General features: G+C 33.9%; 1 long non-coding RNA gene across 1 annotated transcript; it reads left to right on the top strand.

The window, feature by feature from the left end:
* Positions 1-1,112: 1,112 nt before the first annotated feature.
* On the top strand, positions 1,113-10,268 carry LOC149773813 (uncharacterized). The gene is made up of 3 exons (XR_016417267.1): positions 1,113-1,249; positions 8,636-8,741; positions 9,483-10,268. It is a non-coding gene; the product is annotated as an uncharacterized LOC149773813 (long non-coding RNA).
* The last annotated feature ends 7,575 nt before the right edge of the window (positions 10,269-17,843 follow it).

Raw genomic sequence — 17,843 nt, 5'->3', positions numbered from 1 at the left:
TATATATATATATATATATATATATATATATATATATATATATATATATATATATATATATATATATATATATGTGTGTGTGTGTGTGTGTGTGTATCGACGAAATACAAACTGGATAGACCCAGATATACAGTCGCAAAACAAAGGAATATTACAGGCCTCTGATCTATTGGTGGATTGGGCGCATAATAAAGATCAACTTATTTTCCGTTTTAATCTGGATTTGTATTTTATATTGACGAATACGGCATATAGAGGCTCTTTACTGTTGTCGTTATGGTAAACTGGTCAATTATGAATGCTGGAGTTTTGATTGTTTTACCAGTCTAAGCCCATTGTTTATGTTTTTCCCCTTTGATGGATATTGGAAATTTTTGAAGTGGTCTTTTTCTGATTTTGCTTTAAGAATATTCTTTTGAAAGAAATTATGTATAGTGTAAACTACTAACATGTCAAATCTGAACTTGACATTTTACTTTAATATGATTGGCGACACGAAGTTGACAACTGATTAATATTTATAGTTTAGTCTGATGAAGCATTAAAGCGAAACCGGTCACACATTCTACGTGTAGGTGTTGTTTATATTTTAATATATATATATATATATATATATATATATATATATATATATATATATATATATATATATATATATATATATATATAATTTTGTGTAGTTGTCGATAAAACTTGCACTATATTTCATTTGTTTGACATTTGACAATGGCAACTAGTTTTTGCAACCATTTCTTCAAGTTGGTATTGCACTTCGCCAAAAACAGAGAACATATGTGTTTGGGTAGGAGAGATTTATTTGTTATTTAGGCTTCCCGCCATGTTCATGTCATTGTTATTTAGGCTTCCCGCCATGTACATGTCATTGTTATTTAGGCTTCTCAACATGTATATTTCATTGCTGCATAGTATTAATACATTTCAAACTCGTCATGAATTGAAATTATAGCTTCGTTCTGAGAGCAAACCTCATGAGCAATCCGTGCCAATCCGTGCCTATCCGTGCCAATCCGTGCCTATCCGTGCCTATCTTTGCCTATCCACAATCAGATTTGTCTCTTTGTTACCCATATAGTTAAATGTGCAGAAATTAACATTTTGAAAATTATATAGCACTGGAAATGTTATCGATCAGAAATTGCATCATCTAGACACTGGAGCATAACAAAGCACTGGGAAGGGTACCTTCGTGATTTCTATCATCTAGAGATTTGAGAATCCCATAGCAGTGGTAAGGATATATATTATGACTTGCATTATCGTGGGGGGGGGGGCATTATTTAGCACTGCTAATGATACCTAACGTGAGGTGCATTATCTAGCCTTTTGGGGGCATTTTTTTTAGTACTGATAATGGCATCTATCGTGATTTATAAAATTTGCATTATCTAGCCTTTTGAATTTTTACAGCACTGGTAAGATCACTGATGTTGATTTGCATAGATTGATTGCCTTTTGGGCACTTTAAAGCACTGATACCTATCAAGGTTTATCCGAATTATCCTCATCCTTTCGTCATGCATCGTTAATTAAGTGCAATTTGTACAAAGGGCCACATTCTTCAAGAGCAGCGTGATTAGCAATATAAATTGACGCGAAGAGTTAACATTCACGAAAATTACTTCCCATTGGTTTAATTTTATGACAAATTTCCAACCTCCAAAGTGATGATAGACAGCATGAAAAAGTTAAATCTAGATATCAAAATATATTGTTATATAAAAAGTGTCACACTTTGTTCGCTCAGTACAATTTTACATGATAGACTGATTCTTGGTTTATGCTGCCACTAATTGTTTGGTTTGCGCTCATTCAAATCAGGAAATAAGATACATCCCCATACATGTTGGAAAATACGACTTATTTAGGTTCACCTCTTCAGCAATATCATTAACATCGAGATCTATCTATCATAGGCAGATCTGACGGGCACTGCAATGTTATTGCAATGTTTGCTATTCCCAATACACGTAATTTTGGCAACGTACATAATAAACGTTGTATTTCGTGTTCGGGAGACATTGTTAACAACGTTATGTTTTGAATAACTTTTTTTTTGTTGCTTTAAAAGTAATAATTGTAATATGATTGGCGAATCGAAAAGTGAATAAAACATAACCCTTTATCTATTGTCGTTACATGATTCCGAGATCCCGTATTGTGCCTCTACGGTACTCATTTTCTTTGCTTTATATGTGACTATTTCTGAGAGAGAGAGAGAGAGAGAGAGAGAGAGAGATTTACAAACTATTCGACAATTTGTTTCAGGGTTGTTTTGTTTTATGTTTTTGCAAAATCAGCACTTTACTAGGCTTCCCCCTCCAACTTATTAATTTACTCATAAATAATGAAGAGCGACGATTAGGATAGTACGATGCGTAAGCTCTCGCTGGAGAAAGAAATAAACGAAGAAAACAATGTACAATATACAATACAAAATAGGCATAGACCAGTGATAACGTTAGTTGGTGAGATGTGGGTTCTAATACTCCATGATGGTTTCGTAGTGCCACCGATTTAAGCTACATTGTCGATCTAAAAATAAGAGATAGCCCGAACGAACGCAAAACAACCATTTTACATTTTGTACCTAGAAAAGACAGTAAATGGGTTAGATGGAATCCATGACCTTGCTGCTTTCGAGAAAAATACACACGACATTTTCACACCCAAATAAATCTAATCCTAATTTTGCGTTACTTAAATCGGTTGAAACGGCATTTCTGTTCAGATTATTAATCCAATGTACACATTAATTCAGTTACATTGTAAAGTATTGATAACTGTTTTGTGGATAAGTACATTATCATTGTCGGCTTTGTAGCAATGTACTTAATGAGTCCCTTACATTATGCAGTGAATTTTTGGGCGATAAAAACAGTAATTAAAGCGATGGGTACAGATCGTTCAAATAATTCAAAGATGCACTATATATATATATATATATATATATATATATATATATATATATATATATATATATATATATATATATATATATATATATATATAAAACGAAGCAATGGTCTTAAAATAAATAACAGAAAACAGGAACAAACTACAAGCTTTGTAAAATTCAACAAACAATTTATTTCCAGAGAATACAAAGAATACATTGTGAAAATGTAAAAGGAAATTCCGGTATTGCGAATAAATCGCAAATAATATTAGAATTACTTACTAACACAGGTCCTAATGAATAACGTTCTGAATAAACCTTGGTGGTATTCCAAATAATTTCCAACGCTGAAGGTATTGATGTGCCTGTAGAAGCCTGTAGTCTCTAATGTACTAATGTACCAATGGCATGAATTGTAATGATGTGCCAACAGTCCTTTGTTGAATCACAGTAATATAATCCAATGTTTCCTTGTTCGAATTCACTATAATTCCAAGTTAATGTCTCTAACCAAGAATAGTATAGAGTTTTTTATATTTTCCATGGAAGAATAATTTGTTTAAATAATTTCAGACAAAAATCAAATAATGAACACAATAAATGATTCAGCTTCAAGATCAAACACCACAAATGAATAATGTTTAGATGAAAAGGAGTATAAAGCCCTACATTTGGCCTACGTCACAATTAGCATTTTCTAAAACAACTACTACTTAATAGAAACTTCCATTCTAGAAGGTTATATTACTAAAATTATATCAAAGAAGACGGTTAACTGAATGTCCTCGACTCAGACTAAGATAAATATGTTTACTTCTATTGATAATGATCCTAATATTAAACCCACAGTAATGGAGTTAATATTAGCTATGTACTAGTTGTGCTTACAGACTGTTTTTTATATAAAAAAGGGAATGATTTTGGTCAGGTGGGCAACGAACTTGATATCAAGAATCTCCTCCTGCAAAGTAATGCTAGGGGTTAAAGAGTTACAAACAATAAGGCATTCATTCCACACCTGACACTCACAGACTAATGTCTAAGGATGAAGGTTGCATACTGAGTCTAACAAAGAAACAAACACATATTTATAAACAAGCGTCCACACTTATTTCTAGTGCCATGGGGAGATGGTGCTATGCTGACTCTTACAACCACCTTTACGTACAATCCAACACTCATCCTTACAAACTTATATCTCTGTTCCTCTCTGCATTTGTCATTTGATATTAATATAACAGTGCTGCGATGGGCAAGTTCATTTTCTGTTTCAATGTAAACGCACGTGGTTACTATGTTTCTCATTTGTCAAAGCAAGAATGATATGGACATAATTCCAAGTACACAATTCTTAATATTATCAATTGAGGGTTCTTGGTCAAAACTAGGCCACAAGTTATAAATTAGACGTAACGCTCAGAGTAGTTTCATATCGTAAAAGAATAGCATTACAATTTCTAACAACATGTAAAGGTTTATTTGTTTTACAAAATTAAGACAGTTAAGGCGACATTACTGTTTTAGCAGTATTGTTTAAAAACATACAGGAAGACTGCCAACACGCTCTGCACACTAACAAAACTAGCATGGGCTAATAGCAAGCTGACGGAACACACCAAAGTTCAAATATACAAAGCTTGTGTGGTGAGCAGACTACTATATTGGAGTGAATCCTTGATTTGGTATACACAACAAGAAAGAAAGTTTAATCCATTCCACGTGCGTTTTCTCGGGCGCATCCTTAACATTACCTGGAAAGACAAAGTTCACAGAAGCACAGTGCTTTACAGACCAGGGACAGGGATACCAAGTATGTACACCCTTCTTAGGCAAAGAGGCTTGCGCTATATGAGCCACGTGTCCAGAGGCGAGGACTGCCTCATTCCAAATAACCTCCTGTATGGGGAGCTGGAAACAGGGAAAGGACCAATAGGAAAACCTCATATACGCTATAAAGATACACGCAAGCATGACGTAAAGGCGTTTGGCATCAGAACAGCTACTCAAGAAGAGGCTGCCTCAGATAGGCATGCGTGGCAACATGGGGTACAGGAGGGACTCACAAAGTACGAGAGGGATCTAAAGCGGAAGAAAGAAGAAAAAAAAGGATCCAAAGAAAATCACTGCACACAGGAGACAAACCAACAACAGATCACAAGTGCAACTAGCGTGGCAGAGTCTGTCACTGTAGCATCGGCTTTTGTAGACATACATACTGCCAGACAGATCTAAAAATATGTGTGTGTGTGTGTGTGTGTGTGAGAGAGAGAGAGAGAGAGAGAGAGAGAGAATGTGAATACATAAATGAAACAACGACTCTTATTTCGAAGATAAGCAGTTAATGCAAGTATTTCTACAATCGCGTAATTTCTAAATGAATGTGACCGGTTTTGAAAAACGCCTTTACTTTCGAAGATTGCGGCCTAAAGGTTTTGAACCAATGTCTGGCATCAGACACAACGTAAGTTATTATCACATACTGTAATGTACTAAAAGAGTATCGACATATCGACATTCACTTCCTTTGGCCAAATTTGTATTGATCCTTCTTTTCGCTCTTATTAAACAAGTGTCTTTTTGAAACCATCTGTTCTACACAAGTGTAACCCTTAACCTACCCCTCAAGTATGTTACATCGTATCTTGATTTGTGTATCCTTTATCTTTCCTGAGGAGATTTTGTTTTAATTAAAGATATACATCATGTATTTACACCATATATTTGACTTCCTTTATAATTGTGTATATCATGACTGTAAAGTCAGTCAATCGGAAGGTTAAGTTCACATCTTGGTCCACATCAAATATTGCTTGGTCTCAGAGACGACGAATGATGTGCATCGACATGTTTTCGTGATGCAGTCACTTTTCCTTTCAAACAATTTTATTTCCTAATCTACCTGTTGGTATTTTTTTTATTTAAAAAATTCTGATTGAAATGTTCAATTTCATACAACAAGCGCCATGAATTCCACTTCATATATTTTCACTACTTATAACTCTAATTAAAGTTACATCTTGTAATTATCGACATTGAAAGGTCATAACAGGTAATTTCATTTTGTAAACTCTGGCTGGTTTGTGCGTTTGTTTTTATAATGTATGTGACGCCTCGGGGATGTAATCAAGAACATAACATCTATATGAATGTATATATCATCAGATCATTTTTATTAGTTTATTTCCTCTTTAAAGTCCCCCCCCCCCCCGCGCCGCAGATTAAGTAGAATCAGCAACAAAGTGTCCAATGGTATATTTGTCAAGCTATACCACTGGAACCCAGTAGCGTCTGAGAAATTGATCTTATCAACATAACTTAATGCAAACCATGGTGCATACAATACAGGGTGTTGTGACTTAATATTTCACACGATTCTCTGTCTAAAGCAGCTTTGTTGCAAGTTACTTTTCTCTTAAAGCGAAAGTGTTCCAGAAACTAACCTATATGTATGATGACGCTGAACAGGCATACAGATAGACTTATTGAATATGTTTATCCACTGCACGTAGTTGCTTTGCAATTCAACTAAGTCAGTTTGACGATCGTTAAAGTTATAACGAAAAAAAAACGATACGATTAAATATCATGGCCTGGAAATGTTTCGTGCGTGTACTGACTGAGTGTAATAATCACGTTCAAGTTTGAAAATGCCGAGCCTTATATTGTTCAAAGGGAACTAACTGCAAAGTGTTTCTCATAACGAGTCTTTATAACCCATCCTCATACTATTTTGGAGTCTAGTAGACGTTCCTCTACCTAACTAGCTAGATACTTACCAACCAATCTACGAATAAAGTTTCACACACTGTCGCCTCAGTCTCTCCCCCTCCCCTCTTTTGAAGCAGCTCATGCTTTGATTGCATGATGTCTATCCCAGTTTGTCACTCTGCCTGTCAACAAAAAGATTTTTTTCTTCTCAAATAAGTGTCGTCGTTTTCATTGTCAACTCTGATATCTAGGATCTTCGTCTCAAGTGCATAACCTATTCATCTGTTCGTATCCCTCTGCGAAGTGTTGCATTTTCTCTCTGCTTCATTTGTTTCGATGCCTGCTGTAATCAGAATATTATATAACAATTTGAATCTAATGATGATCTTAGGCATATTAACTAATACAACAAAAATCTTTTCTCCATCTTTATCCATAATGTGCCATATTTTACAACATGCAAAACTACTCATGAAACTAGGAAGTTTCGCTATGTTATCATTCGCTCATTGTGTTCTTAATTATCTTTCTTAACATCTAACTTGCAGTTCCTCGCTAATGTATGCAAAGACAATTTCCAAGCGCAATATCAGTCATTTTAATCTTTTCAAAATGAAAATCACGCATAAGGAGAACCACTGATAATCTCTTAAAATATGACTGACTTACTTTTATCAAACATGTTAATACAGTACCCACGCTCCTTGCGACCATACAAAAATAAGACAACATCCAATAAGAACAATGTATGATCAATACATTTCATTTTGCAAAAGAGCAATTATAGTATTTTAAAAACTTGTTCGTACTCAATAATATCCTCCTTTTTGCTGGTTCAATTGATCGTCTCATTGTGGGTGTTTTCCTGTGCACTTGGGTTATTTCTTCTCATGGAACTCGCATATTTATTTATTGTTTAGTTATGCAGCAAATGAACAACTGTCTGATCACCCGTTTGATATCAAGGAAAGATGATAATGACAAAGATGATAATGACAAAAGCCCTTGTCTGAACCGCCAATGTGAAAACAAGGTCAACAATTCACCAAAACCAGCAACAACATTAGCACGCGTTGTGTCGGTCAATAATTCACCCTACCCTTTCCTTTCTTATATTTCTTAAACCAGGCATACAACTTTTATATAAAAGAAATAAACGCAAAACAAAGCGTTTGATATTTCATACAGATATTTGTGTTCACAATACAAATGGTATGTCTTTTGATATGACAGGCATTTGATGCGTACAGTTAAACACATAAGACATCATATCACATTCTAAATCAGCATAGGGTGTCTGTACGCGACTGTTACCATCTCTCCATGACCTAATATTCACCGCTTGCATTCGTCATTTAGAACGTCCCTTGAAAACTTTTCTTTTACGATATAGAGAATGACGTTATAATGGTAACTCATTTTTAATGTATGTCACGGATATCAAAACACAGAGAAAATCCACCAACATTGGTTTATAAACAATTGATACCTACGACACATTGATTTCATCATAATTATTACAGATTTTCGCTGTTTTGTCATCTATTGTCCCTGAAAATAAAAAGAGACAACAGAGACAGATATGATATACATCATTGTGTATGCTCTGGTAGACCATAGTTTTTTGTTTCTAGTTATAATTTTGACCGAACAGAGCAGAGGTGATTAGCCGACGTATAATGCGAATGTTAAGGGTTGCAAGCAAGTATTTCGAGGCTAGATGCGCGTTATATGGGGGTAAATAAGGATAACAATAATGACATTTATTATAATCGGTTCATGGCATGAAACTGGATGAGGGCCGTCAATGGGTAAAGTGTACGGATGAAAAGAGCAGCCCACACACAAAGTTATATCTGTCAAGAAGTAACCCATACATCCAGTGAATTTATTAATGGTTGCCAGTAGTACTTGTCAAAAAGTTATGTTCTTCAGACAAGTGATTCTTGTATATTAACATGTATCGATACAGGTGCTATTTTAAAATATTTTTTAAAACAAATATTTCAGTGAGAAAAGGTATTTATAAGAAAGTGAAGTCTTAGACTAGGAAGAGGATATCAGACGTGAGCATTAATACCGGTATACTGGTTTACAGTGGCATTTTTTTCCGGTGGTACGTACATCGATATCTTTTCACTGTATTGGTAGGTCAATAGTTTCCCTCAGTATAGAATCTACCTTTTTTACAAATCGGTTATATATATTACAAATATAATTATAGTTATGATCCTTTAATTTCATGTTTAACACGTGTCACGCATATCAAAGCGGTGGCCAAATAGAATGCTGTGAAACATATTCGGTCCAATTCCAACTTTCGAAAACATTTTGGGATTTTTTTAAAAAAGCAAGCAAGTATGATATTTCCAGGAATAATATCTTTTCTACAGCTTTGAAAGTTTTGGAGTAAGTCCAAAAGTTGTGCGTTTCCTATATAAGCGTATTATAAATGTACCCTTCCCAATTGATTGCCTATTGAATCTATCATGACCTGTGTGTTGTTCCTATAGACTGATCTAAAAGTCCAGCTAAACATTTGAACTTGTTATGAGGTCATATGCTATCACAAAAACGCATATCGTCCATAAGTTCAAGTATGCAACAAAAATATAATTTGTATATGTTGATGATTCTGTTTTGAATATATATTCATTACTCTAGCTTTTGTCGTGTTAAATGCTGCTTTTTAATATACAAGTACCCATTCCTTACTTTGTATAGCCGCTAAATCAGCATCTACCATGTATTCATACATACACACGTGTCCTTTTTATTGACAGGGATCATGTAGAAGGTCTGAAATCTCTGTTATTACAAGCACTCATATTTAGTGTACTACTTACATTTCTTTCAGGCCAATCAAGAGAGAGAAGAAAACTGAGTACCCATAGACAACAATAATAGGTCATGAAATCTGAACACTGGCGTGAAATTGGATGGCTCAAGTTTATTGCACGTTACCCTTAATATAGTTTTCTCGGAGCTCATTTTCTGCAACATTATTCTCCTCTTAGGCGATATCTCTTCTATTTCTTGTGGAATTTATTGCAAATTTTTCTTAGGAACCTAGGAAGGACTATCTGTTACTCTGTGCCAAAAGGTTATATGTTACCCTCCCCCCGTGGTATATAATGACACAGACATAGAGACACAATAAACAAAATACACACGCATGAACGATTCGTTTCTTTGATGTATTACAAGTGTTAATTATCTGATTTTATAAACTTCATCCTGGCAATTTTAACTTTTTATATTGACGAAAATCTGCTGATCTTACATATAGACATCGTTTAAAATACTGTATTAAGATGACTTCATTTTAAATGAGAGAGAGAGAGAGAGAGAATTGAGGATCGGGGTGAGAGTATTTTTTGTTCAGATGAAAACACTTTCAGTATCATGCACGGCTGAGCAATAATGACTTACATTTTATTTATCACGGCAGACTCAATGAATTAAATTAATACTTTATTTATTAAGAAGAAACTGTCCCCCTGTAAAAGAGTTAGTTATGCATTGTATTTATTGCAGATTTACGGATGAAGGAATAACATACCTAATCACCTAAATATTTGTCTAAAATTGTGTTGCAATAACAGATTCCTGATTTTCAAACTCGTGTCTTACTGTGCTGATTACACACTAAGTAGAATGACTTGAAGTAAACAAGTCCACGGACAAAACAAAATTTTCAATTTTGTGTTATGTTTTGAATATTCCTGAATAAGAATTTGCTCTTAGCTGTGTATTATGCTTATGGGATTGTATACTTCACGACTAGAAAGCTGACACCATTGTTGTCTATAATGATATGGGTAATTTGTGGAAATGTGAAACAGCACGATTAAATAAGTGGGATGACTAAATTTGGTGCATCAGTTTTATTCGGCACACTGAAACTACATTCTCTATTGAGTAAGCGCTTCATCTGCGTTTCTGAGAAATTGTTTCTGTTATTCAGGTGTAATATTTGTTAATATTATTTAGGGATATGTTGAATTTTTACAGTGCAAGGAAATACTCTTTATTTAAATTGATGATTGACTAAGGAGGAATATATATGCAACAAAACGTGGCAAACATTTTCCACTCGTTAAAGCGTTTGCTAGTCATATTGGTTGTAAATGATATTTCATCCGTATTTTTTCCCCGATCTCAACTGACTGCTTCTACGTTAGTGGACTAAATTTTTGTATTCTATTATTCCTCGTATGTTACAAATTTTTATCCTAACTGAATCTGGCAAGCTGTGATCGGAAAGATGACAATAACACGGGAATTGTGCGATGAACTACTAATGAGAAGTATTTCAGATTTTACTTTCTTGGCATAGAGTACAAATATATGATCTGTATTAAAGCGATGATAACGAAGCGTACTAAAGCCATTCACAAAAGAGGCAAATCACGCTCCACTATTGAACTAAACATTTCTTCTATTCTAAGAGTTTTATGCTTTATCATGAGACTTCAAAACAATAACACTGACATCCCTACCTTAACACGGATACAAAAGTTGAGAACTTTACTTAAAATGAGAGATAAATATCTGCACGTGTTAGACTCTTACCGATATAAATTCTTTCAAGAGAAAAATACAAATGCATATTACGTATCATTATGCGGAGAAAATTCATGACCTTGAAGATCCAGATGGAACAATTTGAATTTTAAAAATCAAACGGATATTGTCCATTTTTGTACGATATTTAAGGAACAACTTTAGACTTGTTTTCTAGCTAATTTGGGTTATACTGAAAATAAAAAATTGGCAAGAGTGCTTTATTAATTAAAAATGAATCGTGGAAAAATATTTAAATCTACTCTTGCAAAGTAACTATACTTCGTATGATAGTGTTCAACTATAACAGAAATACACGAATTTTTGTAAAATCGAGACATGGGTAATAAGAAAAAGAAACAGTAAAGAAAAATGAAAAGAAAATGGAAAAATATTGACTCGAAGTGATGTTTGACAACTGGTCAGGTAACTTCATCAGTCACGCTTCTCTCTCTCTCTCTCTCTCTCTCTCTCTCACACACACACACACACACACACACACACACGGCGGCCGTTGTTAAAGGCAGATAAGCTTAATTTGTGCCAACTTGAAATTCATTCATGTCCGAATAGTTTTTGTAAAAATACATGGTCAAATTCTTCTAGGCGGTTTCTGAGAGGAATTAATTATACATAGTAACTGCAGTCATATTTGCTGACGGATTGTATAAACTTTCATGAAGCCTATTTTCTTTGATGCTTTCTGTCAGGTCTGATTAATATTTCGTCGAGTGATTTTTGAGAAGTTCATTAAAGGTTTACCTTTGTCAGTAAAGGTGGCTATATTTGATTGACTTGCATCACTTGTAAAAAAAAAGAAAAGAAAAAAAAGAAACGCAAAAGCCATTTGTCAAATTTTGTTTTGTAGTTTTTAAGTTGTCGATTATAAGCGTTTTGTATTTAGTAACAAGGGTAATAATTAGATTCCGGAACGGAATCATCATTTTTATATATTTTAAAGCACATTATGCCAGGAACCTTTCTGTAAATCTGGTCAAATTCTGTTTAGCTATTTAAGTGAATTCAAAGTCGTTATATTTTTAGCAATGGTGACCGTATTTGATAGTGGATCGGCATATTTTCCATAAACCTGAAAGGCCTTTGAGCCAGAATTCTGTCAAAGTTGGGTCAAATTCCGTTAAGCGCGGTTGTTAAGAAGTCGTTCGAAGATTTTTCAAATAGTTTTTTGTAACGGCAACCAAATTTGAATGTGAATCCGCACAATTTGAAGAAATCAAAAAGTACTTTATGTAATTAACAAACGAATGACTGATTAAGTGTACACAGACGTCACTAGTTATGACACTCCTTGAAAGCCTTACTAGTGTACACAATCAATAATGATTTTGTTGACATAAACCAATAATAAATACGTTTTAATAAGAACTAGAAATGATTTGTTCATCAACAAAGCAATCAGGATCCACGTTACATTGGTAATATGTTCAGATTTCATTGCATATTGAGCTCAGCTGAACTTTTAGAGATCAAGACGACTAAGCCATAAAAAGATCTATATATTAATACACCTCTCAAGCGTCCGCAAGGTTAACCAATCAAACCTCAGTTAAAACCGCAAGAGATGCGTAATCTTTAACGGCCCGATGAAATAGGCGAACTAGGAGGTCGCCAAAGGTCCCATGCTTGGGCGCTAAATTAGACGGAAATAAATTTCTTTTGGGGGAGAGGGGGCGCGAAAGTCACAGTTCACCTAGTGCGCAACCCCCATCCCACCCTCTTGGGCTGGCCCTGTTACTGATTATCAAATGATCGAATATATTCAAGATCTTGCTGATACAAAGAAATATTTCAACCTAGTAAATACGATACAGATCTGCTCATAAATAAAACATTAAGTCAACAAACAAGCGTTAACAATATGATGATAGACGACGGACAATGATGAACGTTTGAAAAACGTATTTCAGAGTGTCCGCCACTGGATACATAACAATACTTAATCGGACAGGTGGGTCGAGAAGTTACGTGGAGGAAATTACTTTGTCATAATTTTACTGTTTATCAAAATATTTTTCTAACATTTACTTTGTGCAAACGCATCCAATTTAATTTATTTTTTTACATACGATATTCATATCCAATCTTCTAGATGGCAAAATTGAATGTTGTGCATTTTGCCAGTCTGTGCAATTTGTAAATCGCGCTTTGCGTAAGACTGAGTACATACTTTGCAAATTGCATTGTGCGACCTTTCAAGGTCAACGTTGCGCTATGTATAATATTAAACCTGTAAGATCATTTGTAAATAGCAAGACATTTAATTTATATTTATTGTAGTCTTGTTGATACGAATTTTAAAGGGAAATATGTATCGGATATAAAATCATGATATTACTCCTTACTTACATTAATTGATGCAATTTTAACATCAATTGGTCAATTTTCTCCTTCAAATAAAGTTTTGGAGAAATAATATATTGTATTTGACTGGTACTTCTATCTGAAAATTACGTTACTGGTATTGGAAGAACGCGCCGCTCTATTTTGAAAATCAAGCTTTATTTCTTAACTAAAGGTGCAAGACATTACATTTTGTATTTTAAAAATATGGCACATAAATTGATTTTAAGCAAATTAAACAATGCACATTTTCATCTATAAAATAAATTTGATGAGGATTTATGTACCTTATTGGAAGAAGGAGATGCGCGAAATTTCCTCTTTTTTTTACCTTAAGCGTCGAAATTTAATATTTGATAAAATATATTAAAATTAGACGTGTCTTTAAACTTAAATAACTCCTGCTTAACTGTCGATTCAACGTCCAACTCTGACAAGGATCAAAATCGTAGTGCGTCTTGTTCTAGCCAGGTATATTGCTGCACCTGAAACAATTTTTCTCAGGAAATAACAAGATAAGAAAACATATTCAATTTAAACTATTAGTAATTTTAATTTGTATGCAGTCTGGCACCTAATTTTGATTCTAACTAAAGTAATATTAAAATTGGAAGATCGTGGCGTGATTAACAAAAATAAATAAAACTTCAAAACACAGGTGTAAGATTTGCTTTAATAAGAAAATTAGCATATTGAAAGAGCGCCCAGCGCGATTTTGTCAGTCGGGTGAATGGTTGCTCATAAAACTTCATTATTATAGTAAATTAAAAAATCAAAAGATTCTATATAGATTATATAACAGACGAATGATTTTCATTTTCACACAAAATTTTATACACATTAATGATTCCAAATAAAGTGATGAGAAAATTGGCAGCTCGATTTGCAACTCACTCAGAGCTTTCTTCCAATAAAGGAAAATAAATAAAAGAAAAAAAAAAAGAGAAAGTATGTAACTTCTGAGGCTATTTTAACAACTCTGACTTTTAACTCCAAGTTTAAAGGATCAAGAACATAAAATCACAAAACACCATGCAAACATTTCAGTAACTCTGACTCAAGGGTCATAAAGTGAGGAAGCTTACAATGATTTTTTCTTAGCTCCATAATGATTCATGCTAAATATAATTAGACTCTATCATGTAGTAAAGGAGAGGTAAATGATTATACTTAAAGCAAAACCTCAATGCAAATTTTCTAGGACTGACCTCGACTCGATAATATAAGGGACAAGTGCACATGTCAAGCAATGGGTCGACTGAGCTTCATAACGAAACATGCCAAATATGACGACAATCCATAATTAAGGAGTTTAGAAAATATCAGCAAATATAAAATTTTAACCAAAACTTAAACAAACTACTGACGCTGTCAGTGGTAGGAAAGTGACTATTGTCTTGGTACACGCTAACATTGGCTCAACAAACAATTGTTAAAATTGAGTATAAGTTACTCTCATAATACATGTATCAACTTTTTTACCTCTGATAGTATTAAGACCGCTTAGGTGGCCCAGCGGTTAGAGCGTCCGCCTCGGATGTGGGAGGTCGTGGGTTCGATCCCCAGCCGAGTCATACCAAAGACTTATAAAAAATGGTACTAACAGCTGTCTCGCTTGGCACTCAGCATTAAGAGGTTAGTGTTAGGACTGGTTCCAGGATAATGTGACTGGGTGGGACATCGTACTACATGTCTGCGGCATGACGCCCCAGTGCTAGACATCATTATAAACTGTCACAATATAGACCTCGTAGTGATATGACTGAATTTTTTTTTAAAGCTACGCTAAAAATCCAAATCACTCACACACACACACACACACACTGATCGTATTAAACACTAGTGCAGCACGATATGTGGATTACAGAGTGCAATCTTCCAATCCATTATTCTGTTACACAATAAAACCTACATTCATCATGAAATGAACAAATTTGTGATACGGTAACATATATTTTACATCTACTAAAATTAAAACACGAGTAATTATCATTTGTATGCAAAATCATTTATCTATTACTGATTCATAATAAAGTAATAAGCAAACAGAAACACTCCACAGTAATTTGATTTGAAAATTGCACATCGCATTCTTCCAATAATAACAAGAAACTAAACTTAAGAGTAAAATTTGAGTAAAATTTACCTATCTTTAATAAAAAATATGCCACAATTAATTGCATTAATAGCTTTCATGAAGCAAGTTCCTTCCTTCAATTACTTATTAACATGAAAGGACATTAGAAGATCAAGATGTGTGATTTGCAAATTTTTGGGGTGCATTTGTTGTATGGTACATTGGTATAAGACACGCGAATATTAAAATTATGTGAACATAACTGTAATTGATTCCAGAAACCAATCTTAAAACAGGAATGAATAAAATTTTTTACCATGTCCCCTTATATATATACACACACATATACCCACTTGACCTACAACACACAGTAGTGTGTTCTGGAAAACTAATAATTTCCATGGCAAATCCCACTAACCCTTGAGCTCCAACTCAGGTAAATATCTTGTTTACTACTTATAATCATGACAAATGTCAGGTAGGCAAAACTCCATTCACAACCCTCAATCACAATCGTGACAAAAGTCACGTATGCAAAAGCACTAACCTTAATCAGACAAAACTTAAGCACATAATATAAATTAAATATAACACATGGAATATGGCAACGGGGTAACATTGAAAGTGTGTGATCTTCTAATACTGTTAAGTTGTGGATGGTTGACATTGGAAGATCATGCAGTATTATTTACAAATCACAAAGATTCCAGAAGTTCCTTTTAAAGCGGGAGTGGCCATGCAGTTAGAATAAAAGGTCCATGATTTGTCAACATAGATTGGGTATACAAAGTAAAAATAATAAAATAAACACTAGTTTTAACCGTTTACACTGCAAAAACGTTCACTACAATTTCAATTTAAAATTTAAAAAAATATTTTCACAAGGTAGGTTTGCTGCTTCCTCAAACTCCAAGTTTCTGAATCATCAAACCATACGATTCACCCACTGTTGACAACAGAAATGTGCACATTATGAGTATTGTTGCCATCATTCCCAAAACATGGTTGTTGTGATCATTAGCAAACTGTACAAATTACCACTTGCAATTTGGGCTTAGACAGCAACACACTTAGACTGAACAAAATTTTCTGGTAGTGTAGGCAATGCTGTTTGATATGTAACATGCAAATTAGTTAAAAAGATCCATACCAATGGTCATTTGGAACTTAATCGACTGGTGGAAATGAAGGCAGATTATCTCCCTTTGCAAAACTCATTGGTGGTAATGCATCAAGTTTATATTATCTCGAAGGCATTGAGAAATGCCACTGCATGAATAGCAAGTACTGTTTCCCAAAAAATCTTATTGTTTTGCAGCTGGATGTCACTGTATATTAAAACTGGTGACAAAAACTGGAATGGTTTGTAATTAATTATTTTTGTTCATTTATTCTTCATTTAGGCAAAGATCACAGTGTTGAAAGAGCAGCACTTGAAATACAAAAATCCATAATTTTACTGCGATGTTCATCCTATCAAAAGTCACTCTAGACTGACTCAACATGATTTACTTGGTTTTTATCCATACAGGCATCTGACTATTAGTGAGCAAACTCCATCTAGCCTGCCATTTTTGTCCTAGAACTAACTGCCATTTTTGTCCTAGAACTATTTAAAGTGTTTTTACTAATAATATTTCAAAAAATTTTACGACAAAAGATTTTAAGAATATTAAGCAATCTAAAGTGGAAAACAAATGTAATGTAAACGTTTGTACCTATTATAAATTGGAGTCTACTTCAGTGTTGTTTGTATGTTAAAGTTAGGGAATAGTAATAACTTTCAATATCCCCATCAGCCGTTGCTGTTCCCTGTCTTCTTGCACCTTTGTGAACTCTGCAATTAATAACTTTATTTTAAATGTTCTTTTAGTATTGAACTGATATTTAAAAATGCATGTTTGAGGCACTGTATTAGCTTTCCATCAGAACGTCTATGAAACTGAATCCATTATGACAAAATGTGAAAATAAGTATAATGATTCCTCTAACCTTCCTCAGTAACACCACCATACAATATCCCATATGACAATGGGTTTTTAATTGGCACCAGTTTTGTTCAACTAAAAGACAGGTTTTCAAGGAAAGCTAATACTTGTTCATGTCATAACTGACCTTGATGCATATTTGAGATTTCAACTAACTGATTAATTTATTTGCAATAGATTTTTCAACATTTAGTAATGGGTGAAATTTAATGACTGATTAACATAC

Source organism: Sinohyriopsis cumingii, unplaced genomic scaffold (assembly GCF_028554795.1).
Source record: "Sinohyriopsis cumingii isolate HCF-2022 unplaced genomic scaffold, ASM2855479v2 utg000552l, whole genome shotgun sequence".
Lineage (NCBI taxonomy): Eukaryota > Metazoa > Mollusca > Bivalvia > Unionida > Unionidae > Sinohyriopsis > Sinohyriopsis cumingii.
This window is presented reverse-complemented; position numbering and strand designations above follow the sequence as displayed.